Consider the following 16,060-nt stretch of genomic DNA (forward strand, 5'->3'; position numbering starts at 1 on the left):
AGATTTCTCTTTGCCACATGGTTATTCAAAAATTCCATTTTATCATTTGAAGTCAAAACATCTTCTGATGGGCCTTACAGAGACTTGTTCAACTAATTCATGTGATAAAAATATGTATTAAGCAGAAGTGTTTCTATAACCATTCATCTTTGAATACTCAGTAAAGACTGTAATTTATCCTTCAACTTAAACACACTATTAAGAATTCTTCCTCTGTTAACCCTTGGGTTTCTAAATGTGACAGGACAGTTATAAAGTCCCTTCAGGTTTTCAGAGTTGTTTTATAGTATTTCAAAGTAAATAGACATCATTTAATAAAGATTTTTACCATCATCTGTAACTGTTTTTCCAAACTTCATTTTCCAGAATTTTCTGACACCTGTTTATTTTGGTGAACAAATCAGTGTATGGAGATGTTCCTTTGAGAGAATGGTGAAACCTGTCACAAAGCCAACGGCTGATGGAGTGCCATCAATACCAATGCCAAAGCAGTTTCTCTAAGATATATCCTTTACTTTAATCACTTCATGCATTGCCATTCACTTGTTTAATGCAGTTATCTGCAGCAGAAAAGCTTTTCTTGGATTTCAATATAATTCCCAAATCTTACATATGTTACAGTGTGACATTTATTGGTGAAGTCTGTTGATTTACCAACCTGGCGAAAGAAGTTGTTGTTTCCCAGATTGTTACATGCAATCTTTTCAGTGTGACATGAAGCACCATTGATATCTCATTTTATTTACTATTTGAATGTGGAAACTTTTATCAGAATGCATCTTGCAGCATTTTACATTAATATTACATGGTAACATTATTAGTTTTCTGTGTGCAAGTTTTTCTGCTCAGTATATTGTTTCCTTGGCCTTTCAAAACTAGACATTATTCCATATGCTTTGGAATTCCAATGGTTGCTTAAAACATAAAATCTTTGACTTATAAAATGTATATGAACTTGGCCAAACCATGGAGCATTTGCAAGTTGTTTTCCACAGACAATGCTCAAGTAAATAGGAAAATTTGATTGGTCAACCCCCTTCAAACACAATGATAAATCACTTTCATTGTTCAAACAGGAGACTTTGTGTCCTCTACAACTGCAGTGAAATGTCACACAAGATTTTATTTTGCCTCATCAAATTTCCTAAAAATGTACACCTGGAATTCTCTTCTATTTTTGCCTCAAAATTCACCACACTGAACCTCAGATATGTTTGTAAAAAACAAACTAATTAAATGTAGGATGAAAGGGCATAAGTAATTAAACAAAAAAATGCAAAACATATGAAATTTTCAAAATATAATTTATTTCCAACTTACATCATCCAAATTTTGCCATAACAGTGAAACAGTGGAGGAAGACCTTGATGGGGTGGGGAGGGTTAAGCAGCTGAATCATGGCACTGAATATTTTCTTCCTTAGAATGAATTTTTCTTCAGTTCACCAACCTACAAACCCTCTCTTGCCTTGTGCAATTTAGTGAAAATCAAATACATTGATGTCTTTTTCCTGCAATGACATGAACACGAGGAATGAGGGAAGACAGAAATCTTCTAGAGAGAACACAGCATTCCATATATTGTTAAAGGAAAGACTACACTAAACTGAAGGAAACTTTCCCTGTTATGCTATCAATTATTTCTTGGTTCTCACTACTTTCAATGAGATGGAATTGGAATGTCCAAAAAGTCCTCTTGGAACTATACAGGAAAGCTACACTGGATGGCTGAAAAAATGAATTTGACTATTGGCTCTTCCTTTATTTATATTTTAGTGCTCTCATTCATAAACCTAGTTGGTAAAAATGCTAAGGAAACTTTAAGTTCTGAGATTTTATAAGTGTTGCCCTTTGTCTCAAGAGGATGCATAAATGTATTAACAGGAACAAATTTCTCCCTTTCTCATAAACTCAAACTTTAGGAAACATCCTACCTTATGCTACGTTGGAAAATACCACTTCAACTTCCTTGCTCCTTAGAAATGAGCAAGCAGTTTCTTCTGAACAGTGGCATGCAGTCTGAAGAAATTAATGCTTTGCAGTTGTGTAGAGGGCAAGTGTTGTAGGTTAATTATAATGGAATATTTAGAAGGATAACTATGGTGATAAAATACTTGACATTGCTTCTTCCCACTACTGCTCTGACTTAGGTTCCAGATTCTGTATTTTCACATCCTGGGAGAGATGTGGGAAAAATCTTACTCGAAATATGCCTTTCACATGGCACTCAGCATGTGAATCTAGGGCAGCCGAGTCATGCTTCAATCCTTCGGCAGTACCTCAGACCTGGTGACTGCACAGGCAGCATCTGCTCCACCCCCGCACACTTTGTTATTGATGGGAAGCCAAACAAGTGATGCCTTCTCTTCACACAACAGAAGGTAAGCTCCTGGCACTCAGATGTTAAATAATGCCATTGCAAATTGTGTTATGTTTGAAAAGGAGTTAAAAAATAAACTCCATACCACTTGGAAGGGTTGTTTTTAAAAGCTATGCTATGATGAAAATGAATACCTACCAATTTCAAGTCTCTCCTGGGGGTATTAATCAAAAAAAAAAAAAAAAAGTAGGAACTTTGAAGTTAAACTTCAGGCTAAAAACTTACTTTTTTAAAAGAGCACCAATTCACTCAGACTTGCCCTTTAAAAACACTAGATTATTTATATTCATTGACATGAATGAAAGTTGGAATGTCACCTCATATATTTCACTCTAGCTCTAAAATTATATCTAACTTTTAAAATTAAGATTTTCATAGCTGAACTTGGAGGATATTCTGACAAGTTCATTAACAGTGGCTACACAGAGGTCAAGCAATAATAAATGTAAGATCTTGTGTGCTTTGATATTAATTTGCCTAATTGGAGGTAGAACTTCCGTTGAAAGCTAAAGTCTTATAATAAAATTACCATCAATAATTATCTTAATATAAGCCCAGGTAAGAGAAGGTTAACCAAAGGATAACATTTAACCTTATAGAATAGTATAAAAGAAAAGAAACTTCCTTGTCAGATAGGCTGGGTTTGAATTCTGGCTCCATCTCTTGCTAGCTGCACAAGTTGTAATTTTCTTATCCTCAATTTCTCCTCTGTAGGACTAATTAAATACCTTTCCTGTTGGGTAGTTTGTGAATTAAGTCAGAAACCTATCTAAAAGAGTTATCACACTGACTTATACATCAAGAGTGTAAGACCTCTTTATCTATTGCTTCAAGTGGCTGAGCTCCGTAGGGTAGATATTTAGAGCTGGTGGTTTCCTCAGAGGTCTTAGTTCCTAGATGGTTGACTCCATTGCTGTGGACCTGAGGGGAATCAGAACCTCATAATGGAAGGGCATGGCAGAGGAAAGCAGCTTGGGACATGATAACTGAATGTAGAGAGCTCCTCTCACCAGGAACAAAATATAAACCCCAAAGGCATGCCCCTAATGATCCCCCCGCCCCCATCCAACCATACTGTGTTTACACTTACCACTCAGTTAATCTATCAATGGACTAATGCACTAATAGACCAAGGGTCTCATAGCCCAATCATTTCACTGCTGAACATTCTTGCAATGTCTCACACATAACATTTTGAGTGACACCACATACCCAAACCACAACAAACCTCTAAAACTATGAACCTAAATGTCTTTAGTCTTTTTAAATAGTTTGTCTCAGGTATTTCATTATAGTGACAGAAAGCTGACTAGCACAGTCTTCATATAAGTTGGGCAAATAAGTAAGAACACAATTGCTGGATCATTGTTCATTGTGTAGAAAGCTGTGTTTAGCTTTGTAAGAAATTTCAAAATTGTCTTTCTAGGTTGTAGTGTCATTTTTCTCTCCCACCAACAGTGAATGATAGTCTTTGTTGCTCAAACTTCTTGCTAGCGTTTGGTATTGCCAGGTTTTTTGGTTTTGGGTTTTTTTTTTTAAGTTTAACTATTCTAACACACCATTCTAATAGGTAAGTACTGATATTATTGTTTTAGTGTGTGATCTACTAATGAGAAATGATGTTGAGCAATCTTTCATATACTTGTTTTCATCTGTATATTTTTAAATGTGATCTATTCAGATTTGTGCTTTTTAAAATTGAACTTTTTGCTTTCTTTATCTTTGATTTTTAAAGTTCTTTTTATATTTTAGATACAGACTCCTTATCAGATATGTATTTTCCAAATATTTTTCCTTGTTGGTAACTTGTTCTTTCATTTTCTTAAAGTTTTTCATAAAACAAACATTTTAATTTCAATAGGCTAAGTTATTAATTTTTCTTTCATGGATTGGGCCTATAGTGTTGTACCTAAAAACATCACTAAAACTAACATCCATTACATTTTACATTTTTTTTTCTGTTTTCTTTTATAAGTTTTATAGTTTTGTGTTTGATGCATTTTCTGTGATGCATTCTGAGTTAAGTTTACTGAAAGATGTCAGGTCTATCCTCCTTCACCATTTTCATATGGACATTCAATTGGTTAACTTATTATCTTTTCTCTGTTGAATTGATTTTTCTCTTTCATAGAGATCAGCTGACCACATTTGTTTTGGTATATTTCTTGGCTTTTTATTCCTATTGATTTATGTATGTGTCTATTTTTCTAGTTACTACTATAATCTTTTGGTTCTGTAGATTTAGAGTAGATCCTGGAATCAACCAGTACAAGTCCTTTGAGTTGGAAAGACTATTGATAAAAAATCATTCAGCATTTCAAGATGGCCAGAACCTAGCATTAAACTAAGCACAGGGATCCTCTAGCCATGTGGCCTGTGTAACTGTTCAGGTGGTCCTTACAGGAAAGCTGGCCCTGACTTTGCAGTTACATAACTTCCTTTGTTGTCACAAATGGAAGTTTATTTTCTACTTTCAGCTTCCCATTCTCCATCTAATATTTACCTCTTTACTTACAACTATCTTCAAACCTTGTCTACTTTAAAATGAAGAGCAACTTTCGACTTTCCTGAAGGCCATGAATTGTCCTCTCGTTACCTTATTTTTCACATTTTCATCTGAACAAAAACATCTTCAACGAATAATCTCTAGTAGTTCTTCCACTCCTTCATGCCTTAACTTACTGGCTACAGCCATGACTCCAATGAATCTGAGATCACAATAACCCACAAATTTCCATATCAAAATAGATACTATTCCTGTTCATCTGATGCTGAGGTCTACTCTTTCTTTCTGGAAATTTTCTTTCATTGCCTTCATCAGCATCATATTATCCTCACCTCTGAGACATTCTCTCTCATCTTACAACAAGGTAGATTCTTCTGAAATTCACGTTTTATTGTTAACATTCAATATAAAATGTTTTCACCAACTCCACTGGCACTGAGATAAAATGTGGACAACTGTGTGTGAGATGGAAGGACTTTTGTAATCCCTACCTTGCTTGTGAAGTCTAGTTTCCAAATTCTTACTCTATTGCCCCAGGATCTAACCTTAGCATGACCTCCAACAAAATGGTCATGGTTGCTATTTAATCTATGCCTCCATCTACTTCTTGTGCCCTAGAGTGGAATATTTTTTTGTTGTTGTTATTGTTAAACACACTCTCATTCTCTCTGCCTTCATCTTCACGTGGTTCTAGATTTGGGTCAAGAATATAATCCTCTCAATTATATATCCCTGGCTTAGTTACCTCTGTTTTGTGATCTGACATTCCCCTGCGTGAATCCTTACTAAAGCACTAATCAAATGAACTTAAAATTGTCTATAAGCACTTGGGTGGAAGGTTTGCAAAGGTTTCTGTATTTTTCTATCATTAGTGTTTTTATTCAATAATCAGTTATTGAGTACTAGTCAGCAAGGTACTATATGCAATCTTAGATGCCAAAGGAATACAAATGAAAACAACAAAACCCCACCATAGTTGCTCCTCTCAAAAATTGTTTGTCTAGAGGATCAGAATCTGGCAGTTAATAAAAGTAGCAATAATATTAATAATAATCTAGTACTATTGGAGTACTAATAATGAAGAAAAAGAATTAAGTCTGTACTCTATACTGACAGCTAGTATATATGCCATGTACTCTGCTAATTCTTTTGTATGCATTATTTTTGCTGAACAAATGAGAGGACTGTTGGAGGGAGACCATGGAACCCATTATTTGGTTAGTACAAAATCACCTCAATGAGGAAATCTTTCCTGACTCTCCTTTCGTAAGCAAATTCACTTCTCAGGTCCTTCTGAAGTTTCTGCAGTTCATGACTCTGTACTTTGGGCCACTCCTGTACCTCACTTCTGGAATCTTTGTATGTAGCAGTATCATCTCTAGCTTCTTTTCTTCTCAGCAATTATTTGAAATCTTCTCAATACCTGTGAATATCTCTCAAGTCCCAATTTATTTCTTCTATAAATGTTTTATTTCTTGACATCAACTTATTTTGCTGACCCCTTTTGGTTTCCATTTCTGAGGTCACACAGGAATATAGGTTTCCCCAAGCTGTCAAATCCCTCACCAAGAAATCCCAAAATCAGAAAAAAGCATTCTTCATTTATCTCCACAGTGTCTCACAGACTGCAGTACTGCTATTATCTCTCTTATGAGATTTTTTTAAAAATTTGATTTGTGATTAACAATGGACACAATTTATTCTGTGTCCTCCAACATCCTAGAATTTTTTACCCATTTCCAACTTCAAATTAAATACTTTCTCTGGCCTCATTTTGGCATAAAATACAGTTTAGAAAATTGTCAGGCAAGTGTCTGGGAATATATACACTAATATTTATCTCATTCTTGGGTTTTCACTTGAAAAGTTTAGCATTTCACTATTTTGTATTTAAATCCATACATTATCTTGACATGTTCCTTTCTCCTCATTTTGGATAAGAAACAGAAAATTGTCATTCTTCCAAACTGAATTTATTCTTATAGACTGTTGTTTCCCAAGTATCCTCAGTCAATAGTCGTGGAAGTTTTATTCTATGTCTTAAGTCTCTTCTATGTTGTTTTGAACTAGTAAAAAATTCCACCTTGTTCATTTGGACTGCCTACTGTAACAAATCACTCTACTAGTTCAGTGAGTTTTCTCTTTCAGCATTTCCCATAAAGCTCTAGATTTTCATATTAAAGATCCTAATTTGGTTTTCCAGTTCACTGTCTTACTGACTAAAAGTATTTATGCAGCAAGCTGCTTTTAACACAGCCTCTTGCTTTAGTATAAAGCGTCTTTCCTCCTTTTATAGAGGCTTAATTTGCTGACTTCATTCCCCATGATTTGTTTTCATAAACAGGCTACCATATAAAGGTCAACAGTGAGATTCTAACATCCTGAAATTGAGCACATGATTATCACTTAATGTCTGTCATTTTTTTTTCTCTGATTCAAGGATAAAATAAACCTAGGTTGGTGGTGGAATGCAAGAATATATATTACATATGGAACAAATGCATTTTTAAAGTGCATGGGACATACAGGCTTTTGCTCTTAGAATGAATTATAGATGGTCTGAGCATCACCATTGTATTACTCCCCCTAGATATAAGCAACAGATTATCCTATTAAAAAAAAAAAACAAAAAACTTTAAAGTTAAAAAAATAAGAGCTGGGAAGAGATGCCAAATAGAGCATCATTGGTCCTGCCTGTATCACAGTAGAGCAGACTGCTGAGCACCATTGTGCCATTACACTTAAGTCCTGGTCCAGAGGGACCATTGCTGAGAATTAAAGTGCCGTCCATTTTCAGTGACTGTTGATTACTTTGCTGCTCTGTTGAGGACTTCCAATTACAATGTCAGCTAGCAGGCACACTCCAATTCACTGGACCCTGCCTTAAGGGCTGTCTGGTTCTCTCAACAAGCCATTAAATAGATATTCCCTAATATGGCTTTAGGCCACTATTGCTCTCCAATAGATTTAAGTCAAACGCATAGAACCTGGGAGTGCAGGACCTATGTCAATTGTCAAGGAAAATTTATATGACTCAGCCTTGATTTAAAAAAAGAAAAAAAAGGTCAATGGAAATGCAAAGTCTGCTAAACATATAGAAAACTAGAATTATACAAATAAAAGTATTACATTTTTAAATTTACTTGCATGTTTTCCTTTACTTGATTTGCCCTAAGGAGATCACAGATTGGAGTGAATTAGCTACTGGACTGAATTACTCTCACATAAATGTTACTACTATGATATCTCAAAATACTCTTTGCCCTTCAGCATCCATAATTTTTCTTCTATACTCATTATTCTGACTGGGGTTTTACTACATTCACACCCATTTCTTTTTCATCCCTAATAATTTCCCTAAACCCTCCTTCCCCTTCATTTCTGCATTCCTTTGACTTTTATTACATGGCATAAAACACCTAAGTCAGAGATGACTTGGATCCTCTTTCAGTTAAGGGACAGTATTGAACATGCGTTCTTTAAAATTTAACTAAAAGCAATAGTGGTTACAGGTACTATTCCAGTAATCATTTTTGCCTTATTCACTTATTGAATCCTCATAATATTTTGAAAAGTTACTGTTACCCCACTATACAGATGAGAACAGATGCAGATCAAGTGTCTCTTATGGCCACACAGTTAGAGACAGAATTTAAAGTCCATTTGTCTAGCATCAGAATCTTTCTCAGAGCCACCATATGAAGTTAGTAGTTGACTAGAGATGATATCTCTACCTATAGAAGACCAGTACATAAATGTTAGTCCTCCTTCCATTTTTTTGCCTCCTCCTGGTCTTTTAGAATGATGCCTTCTTTCAACTACTTAACTAGAAAAATATTTACTGAGTACCTACTATATAACTAAGCCCTCTTTCCCATCCTAGGAATGATGCGGTGACTAAGGCGAATGTGGTACTTACTATACCAAACCTGCAATATTTCTAGTCGCAGGAATGGCACTCATGGATGATGTCTTCCTCTCCTAGCAGTTTACCCACAGTCCAGAAACTTAGAGAACCAGCTAAAAACTGGGTGAGTTGCTTTTATTTTCTGTCTCAGTTTCCACACAGGTAGGATGGGGTTGAAAATAGAGCCTGCCTTTTAGTCATGGGTTCATGAATGAGTTCATTTTTCTGAAGCGATTAGAACCATGCCTGGCATCTTTTAAGTGCTCCATTGTTCTATCGTTGCTCCTTCTTCCTCCCCTGCCCCTAAGAACTGCTCATATATGATTCCCTCAGTAATTATTTGTTGCATTGAGGGACACAAAAAAGAGGTGTTACTCCTAGGACTGATAAAGATAACGCTATTCTTTGAAGGCTCTTTCTGCTTGACTAATTTGCTTTGATTTTTATTTCCTTTAGCACATAATGCTGAGCGCAGTTCTTACATTTGCCAAGGTCTGTCTTTGGCCCCTAAAAAGTGAGCTTTCATCATTAGTCAACTAATGAATAAGAGTTCAGTCATTGCTGGAGAATCTTGAACTTATAAAGGAAAAGGTTATTCCTTTCATTGTAACAAACCTATTTATATGAGAATAGACTATTATATCTTTGGTATAAAAGTCTGTGATTTTTGAATAGTTTCTTGAATTTGATATTCCTTTTCTTTCCTTTAAACAAACCATTATCTGTTTCTTACTCATTACTCATTCTGTTTGAGAAAGTATTCTTTTCATTATTTTTCCCCTAATGTCCAAGACAACAATTTCAGACTTGTCTTTTCCTGTAAGCAAGATCACATTGTCCTTGTAAGAGAATTTGGTGGGGACTTATTTAAATTTGACTTAAATTAGTTAATTTTACAAATTCTTCAAAGTTGGAAGAACTCACTATAAATATTTACCCAAATCATGTCTAGGGATGTGACTTTGCAAGATAAGCTCTCAAGGGGTTCATCTGCATTTATTTATGGCACCAAGAAGTAGAGTTCAACTAATGTTCAATCTTCTATGACCATGATGGTTTCATTTTGAATGTGAAGCAAAATATGAATCAGCTGATAAACGTGAAAATTTCAAAAAATCATTTATAATTCAGCAGATTAAATATTCTGGCAGATTATACCCTGAGCATATTAATTTAATCCAATTTTACTTGAATATCTCCTTGACATCCTGCCAGGCGTAGTGTTAAGTAGGTGCTGAGTTCAGAAATAATGATTATATACCTTCCGCTCTAAAGGAGTTCTCTGAATAGCTGAGGAAGGTGGACATGCAAACTGATTTTTGAAGAAATGATAGACACAGAGATGTGTACAAAATACTATAGAAACACAATCAGCCTGGTGGGGAGATACAGATCAAGAGTACTTCTCGGAAGAGGTATTGCCAAAGTCAACTTGCATAGAATGACAATGTTTAGTTATGCCAGAGAGAGAATAAAAGCATTCAAGATGTGAAAATAACAGGAGCAAAGACATAGAAGTGAGAACCAGCATAGTGCATCTACAGAATTTCGAGTGGTCTGTATTGCTTGAGTATAATATGAATGATGAAGTGGCATGAGGTGAGCTCGAACTGGCAGGCAGGAGTTAAATTAGAGCTAATTTTTGATTGTTTTACTTGTACTGTAAAGTAGATTGTTATGTTTTGGATACGAGGTATCCCCCAAAAGCTCATGTGTGAGACAGTGCAAGAAGGTTTGGAGAAGAAATGATTGGGTTGTGGCATTAAACTAATCAGTGAATCCTTGAGGGGATTAACTGGGTGGTAACTGGTGGTAACTAGGTGTGGTAAGTTGTGCTGGAGGAAGTGGTTCATCCGGAGTATGGCCATGAGGTATATATTTTATATCTGGAGACTAGAGTCTCTCTCTCTCTGCTTTCTGATTATCATGTGAGCTGCTTCTCTCTGCCACATTCTTCTGCCATGATGTTCTGCCTCACCTCAAGCTCTGAGGAATGTAGCTGACTGTCCATGGACTAAAACCTCTGAAACCGTGAGCCCCTAAATAAACCTTTCCTCCTCCACCATTGTTCTGGTCAGGTCTTTCAATCACAGCAGCAAAAAAGCTGACTAAAACAGAGATTTTAAAACTTGACTTGGTCAGATTTACTTATCTGTATAATTAAGGTACTGCTGGAATAATGGGCTTTAAACCTGACTTGGTCAGATTTTCATTAAAATAGATTACTACGTGAATTATATGAAGACTGCTTTTGAGAAACTCAGAACTGGATGTAGCTGTGGGACCAATAGGAATCTGTAGCTGCAAAAGATGGTACAAGCTTGTACCAGGCTTCATAGTGAAGCTGGAGGGAGAGAAATTTGCAAGATAATTATTTAAGAGCTTGTTTAGATTTGGAATAAGTCAAAGATGCTTGTTTAGATTTGGGATAAGTCAAAGATGACTCTAGTCAAGATTTATCATATAAGTGGTTAAGTGAAATAATAAAAAGATCAGATATGTTATAACTCCCTTTTAAGTCATGTATACATAGTGCATTTCTAAACCCTAGTCACTGAAACAAAACAAAAAGAAAACAATACAACAGTGCACATTTCATAATAAGCAGAACATCATTACAAAATGGCCTGTTTTGGCTCTAAAATAAGTGAAAACAGACAAATGAAATACTCACTTTCTGAATAAAGGGAAGTGGCAGAAAAAAATTAGTCATTTTGTACAAATAAATGTGAATATATCCTTGAAAAATTAAAGTTAAAACATGAATTAGGTGGATATTTTCATGGTTGCCTGTTTTCTTAGTGCCACATTCAAGCATTGAAGCCAGAATGTCCAATCTTGGTTCTGTATTTCTACCACATTGACAAACCACAGAAAACAACCACACTCGAAATTTTGATCCAATTTCATTATGGCTGCAGTGACCTAGCCTGAGGGTTTGTTTATGATTGTTGGTGTTAGGTTTCTGCTGATGCTAGAAGGCTGACTGACTTAGCTGCTGTTTTAGTCAAGAATTCCAGCTGTGCATTATATTCCACTGATGAAGGGAAAATTAAGAGACTCTATTTTTAATCTCACATACTGTTGATATTGATTTCATTTATTTCTCATAAACTCCAGTAGTACTTTAATTATACAGATAAGTAAATGGAAGCCAGAGACACTATAGGGCAAGCAGTAAAGGAAAGGGGATGTAATATACAATCCTTGAGTGCAAATGTCCCTCTAACACTGCCTCTGATGTCGTTCCTTGGGTACAGAGAACATAAACAACAATACAGCAACAAACCAAAATCTCTATCTTCAGTCACATTGTATTTGTTATAATTTAGTAGTCATTTCCCTCTTTCCTTTAAAATGAATACTTATGTTTAGAATTAACAGAAAACAAATTATATTCAGTACTTACACATGACTTTGGAAGAGCAAATAGCAAAAGCTTTGGAGTCATATGGACTTGGTCTTGATTAAAGCTTTTCTTTCCTAGCTGTGGAGCTTCAGGTATAACATTCTCTGACCTGAAGTCTCCCCTTCATAAGCTTAAGTTTTTTGAAGAATACATATAGCTAGAGATGTAACTCAGTGGCAGAGGGTTCACCTCACTGCATAAGGCCCTGGGTTTCACCCCCTAGCACTGCAAACAAAATGAAATAAAACAAATATATTTATCTTTAACACTTACATTTAAACAATGAGATAACCATGATCAACAAATTAAAAATATTTGGAATATTAGTCATCAAAATAAAAGAGAAGCAAAATTTACATTTCAAATTAATTTCTCAAAAGCATATTCTTTCTACTATAACATGAATCAGACTGTATTAAAATTAGTACATCATATTTGTGAAATTTTACTTGAGTCAAACATTTTGCTTAAAATTTTGTGTATACAATTTAAATTCTAAAAACAAACTTATGGGGTAAGTAGCATTTTTGTCCCTGTTTTATAGTGACAGAAATGATGGTTCAGGAATTAGTGAACCTGCCCCAGTCACAAATTAAGACAGAAGTGGGCAATTCAGGACTTTAAACATACTTATTCAATAGCTGCATGTTTTAAAACAGATATATTCTATGCTCAATCTATTTTTTCTAATCATATTCAAGACTTGTAAACACTCTAAAAATTAAAAAATTAAAATTGAAAATTGTACTGAACTTTAGGCCAACTTCAGGAGAAAAAGCCCAGGAAAACACTGAATGGGGCAATTTCAGATTCCATCGCTTAAGGTAGATTCTGCCTCCTCCATCCTAAAATGGAGAAGCAGTTCTCTCTCACACAAAGGACAAATACCTACTCTGTTGCATGGGTAACAGTGATAAGACAATCCAACTCTTATTTTAAGTTTGTACTCACCAGGTCTAATTGTAATATATTTGGCAGGGAGTGGAGTTAAAAAAAAAAAAAAAAAAAACAAAATTGAGCTAATAATAAATGTACAAAAACATTCTGTAGCACACATTTTTAATTGACCTCATATACATTTGCTTTGTTAAGTTTTTACCTAACCTGAGAATTTGGGAAAATTTCGTGACTCAATATCAACAACTAATCCCAAAATATTGATGAGTAACATTCAAAATGCAATTATTAGTCATTCAAGTGACTCATGAGATTCTAAAAGTTTGAAAACAAAAAGTCATTAAAAGTTGGTCATCCTATCTCAATACCATGACTTTTCAAATAAGCAGTAAAAGACTCAGAAATATAAAATGAATTTTTCTAAATCCCAGAGTTAGAGATGAAACAAGAAGCTTATTTATCATTGTATGCAACCTTATGTCTATCAAAATAGATACTTCTTGAATTAAATTGGCTTTAGCTGAGTTTTTATACCTTTTCAATCTTTCCATTATGGTTTTTTGGTTCTTTTCTCAACTTTTATATTTCTTTCCTCTAACAATATAAAGTGGCATAAAGTCTACATTGAAAGCAGAAAATTATGAAACCAGTTATATATGTATTAGTTATATATTAATATATAATCAGTTAAATGTATATTTATATATAACTGAATATGTGTGGGTATGTATGTGTGTGTGTTTGACCACATTACATATATATGAGAGAGTTACATATATATATACAAATATATATACAAATATATATGTACATATATAAATATATGTATATATATACACAAATATATATGTACATATATAAAGAGAACATTTAATTATTGTTTCCACAGTATATTTTTGGACTCATGAATATTGTTACCATAAAAATAGAAATTTAAAATGAAAAAAGAAGAGGAAAAGGAGAAATGCTAAACTACTGCATCCTACCAAATTGGGGGGGTGGGACTTCTTCCTCTTACTTTACTAATCGCAATTGTTACTACGAACCCCACATTTTTGGATAGATATATGGAACGTTGATCAATACAATCTAGCTCTAAAGGTTAGAATTGAGCCTTCTTGAGAAGAATCAAACATCTTAACAAAAAAATACTCTATCTGTGGTTAAACAAGTTGAGCCACACTGGTGTTTTAACCAAAGGTAATTTAATTGCTGAAAAAAACAAATTATCTTGTTAGGAAGTACTCCTACTTGTAAGGTAGAACAAAGTTCTGATTTTCCCTAGGAACAAAGATATAAAACATTCTTTTGAGTTCTAGTTTTAAACTATGAATGTTGATATTACTAGATCTATAAACCTAATATAAATAAATATATATATATGTGAAAATTGGTGAACCTTGTCTTAATATTGCATTTGAGTCTATGACGGGCACAATAGACTCATCTCTATTCCTCACTTAACCTCTCCCACAATTTTAAGAGCTTATATTCATAGAGATACTGAAACTGGTTATTGTGATTATTTGAAAAAAATCTATTTTTAATATGTTCTCAAATAGCTGTATCATTATCTGAAAGTTTTCAGTTTTAAGTGTAAGCCACTAGCTAGCTATGACAATTTTTTCTTTTTATTTGGAGTTTGAATATTAGAAACATATTCTTTGCATTCCAACCATAAGGTCTTTACCTGCATAACCAAAATACATTGATTCAACCCTCTCCAGATCCCAACACGAATCTTGGATACGAGCATGTAGCCAATGTTCTTGTGCCAATATTAACTTAGTTTTAGGAGTATAGTTCAGCAGTAGGGTGCTTGAAGCCCTGGGTTCAACCCCTAGCACTGAAAATAAAAAAACCTTGGTTTTGGTCTCATAACATTATTGCTCTTCTTATCTAATTTCTGCATTTTTTCCTTTTTTTAAAATATATTTATTTGTTTACTTTTACACACTGCATTTTGATTCATTGTACACAAATGGGATACAACTTTTCGTTTCAATGGTTGTGCACAATGTAGATTCATACCATTCGTGTAATCATACATGTACATAGGGTAACGATATCGGTCTCATGCCACCATCTTTCATACCCCCAACCTTCCTATTTCCCTCTATGTAATCCAAAGTTCCTCCATTCTTCTCTGCATTTTTTCATTTAATTGTTCCCCCCCAAAACTGAAAATGTATTATGTGCTATAGAGACTACAGAGAACAAATATGTAATATACATGTTGCTATTCCTATAATTAGGGACCAAGACAGACATCTTTAATCCGTCTTGCAACTTTTGCTGATATGATCTAGATTCTTTTCAACACACTCCCACAGTAACTACTACCTGGGAGTTGACTTACAAATTGAAACCTACATAAAACCTATTAAAGATTAAGCACCTTGACTCACTACAAAGCATAGTGAGGAAGACTGATCCATAAGCCATTGATACAGTATTATAATTATATATTTATATATGTATATATATATCTCAAATCTACGGTCTTATTCTGGTGTTGCAACTCTTAAGTCCCTGTCTTGCACAGCATGTTTGTGAAAACTCCCCATTCTGTCCTCCCTTGAATTTTTAGTTCATCCAGTTACTACCACCTGTTCCCACGGCCTTTGAAAGAAACATTCCTACTTAAAAAAAAAAAAAAAAAAAAAAGGGAAATAGCTGGTCTTGCAACAATTTTTTTATTAAAGGATAAGAATTAGACAACAGAGGCAAGCAACTACCTCGCACATTTGTAGGAACTGTATTTTACTTTTATAAGTATAGTCTGAAGAATCAAAAAGCCATTTTAGAGAATAATGGAGAACAGTTACCATCATCTCCTGCAGGCAAGTACCATGAGGGGGAAAAACTAAAACCTGTGGTTTCCAGAGAGGAGAATACCTCTCCTTGCATCAATTGGACTTTCCCTGAATTATTGACCACAGCTGCAGATAATTTATTTAAA

This window comes from Sciurus vulgaris (assembly GCF_902686455.1).
Source record: "Sciurus vulgaris genome assembly, chromosome: 5".
NCBI classification, from domain to species: Eukaryota; Metazoa; Chordata; class Mammalia; order Rodentia; family Sciuridae; genus Sciurus; species Sciurus vulgaris.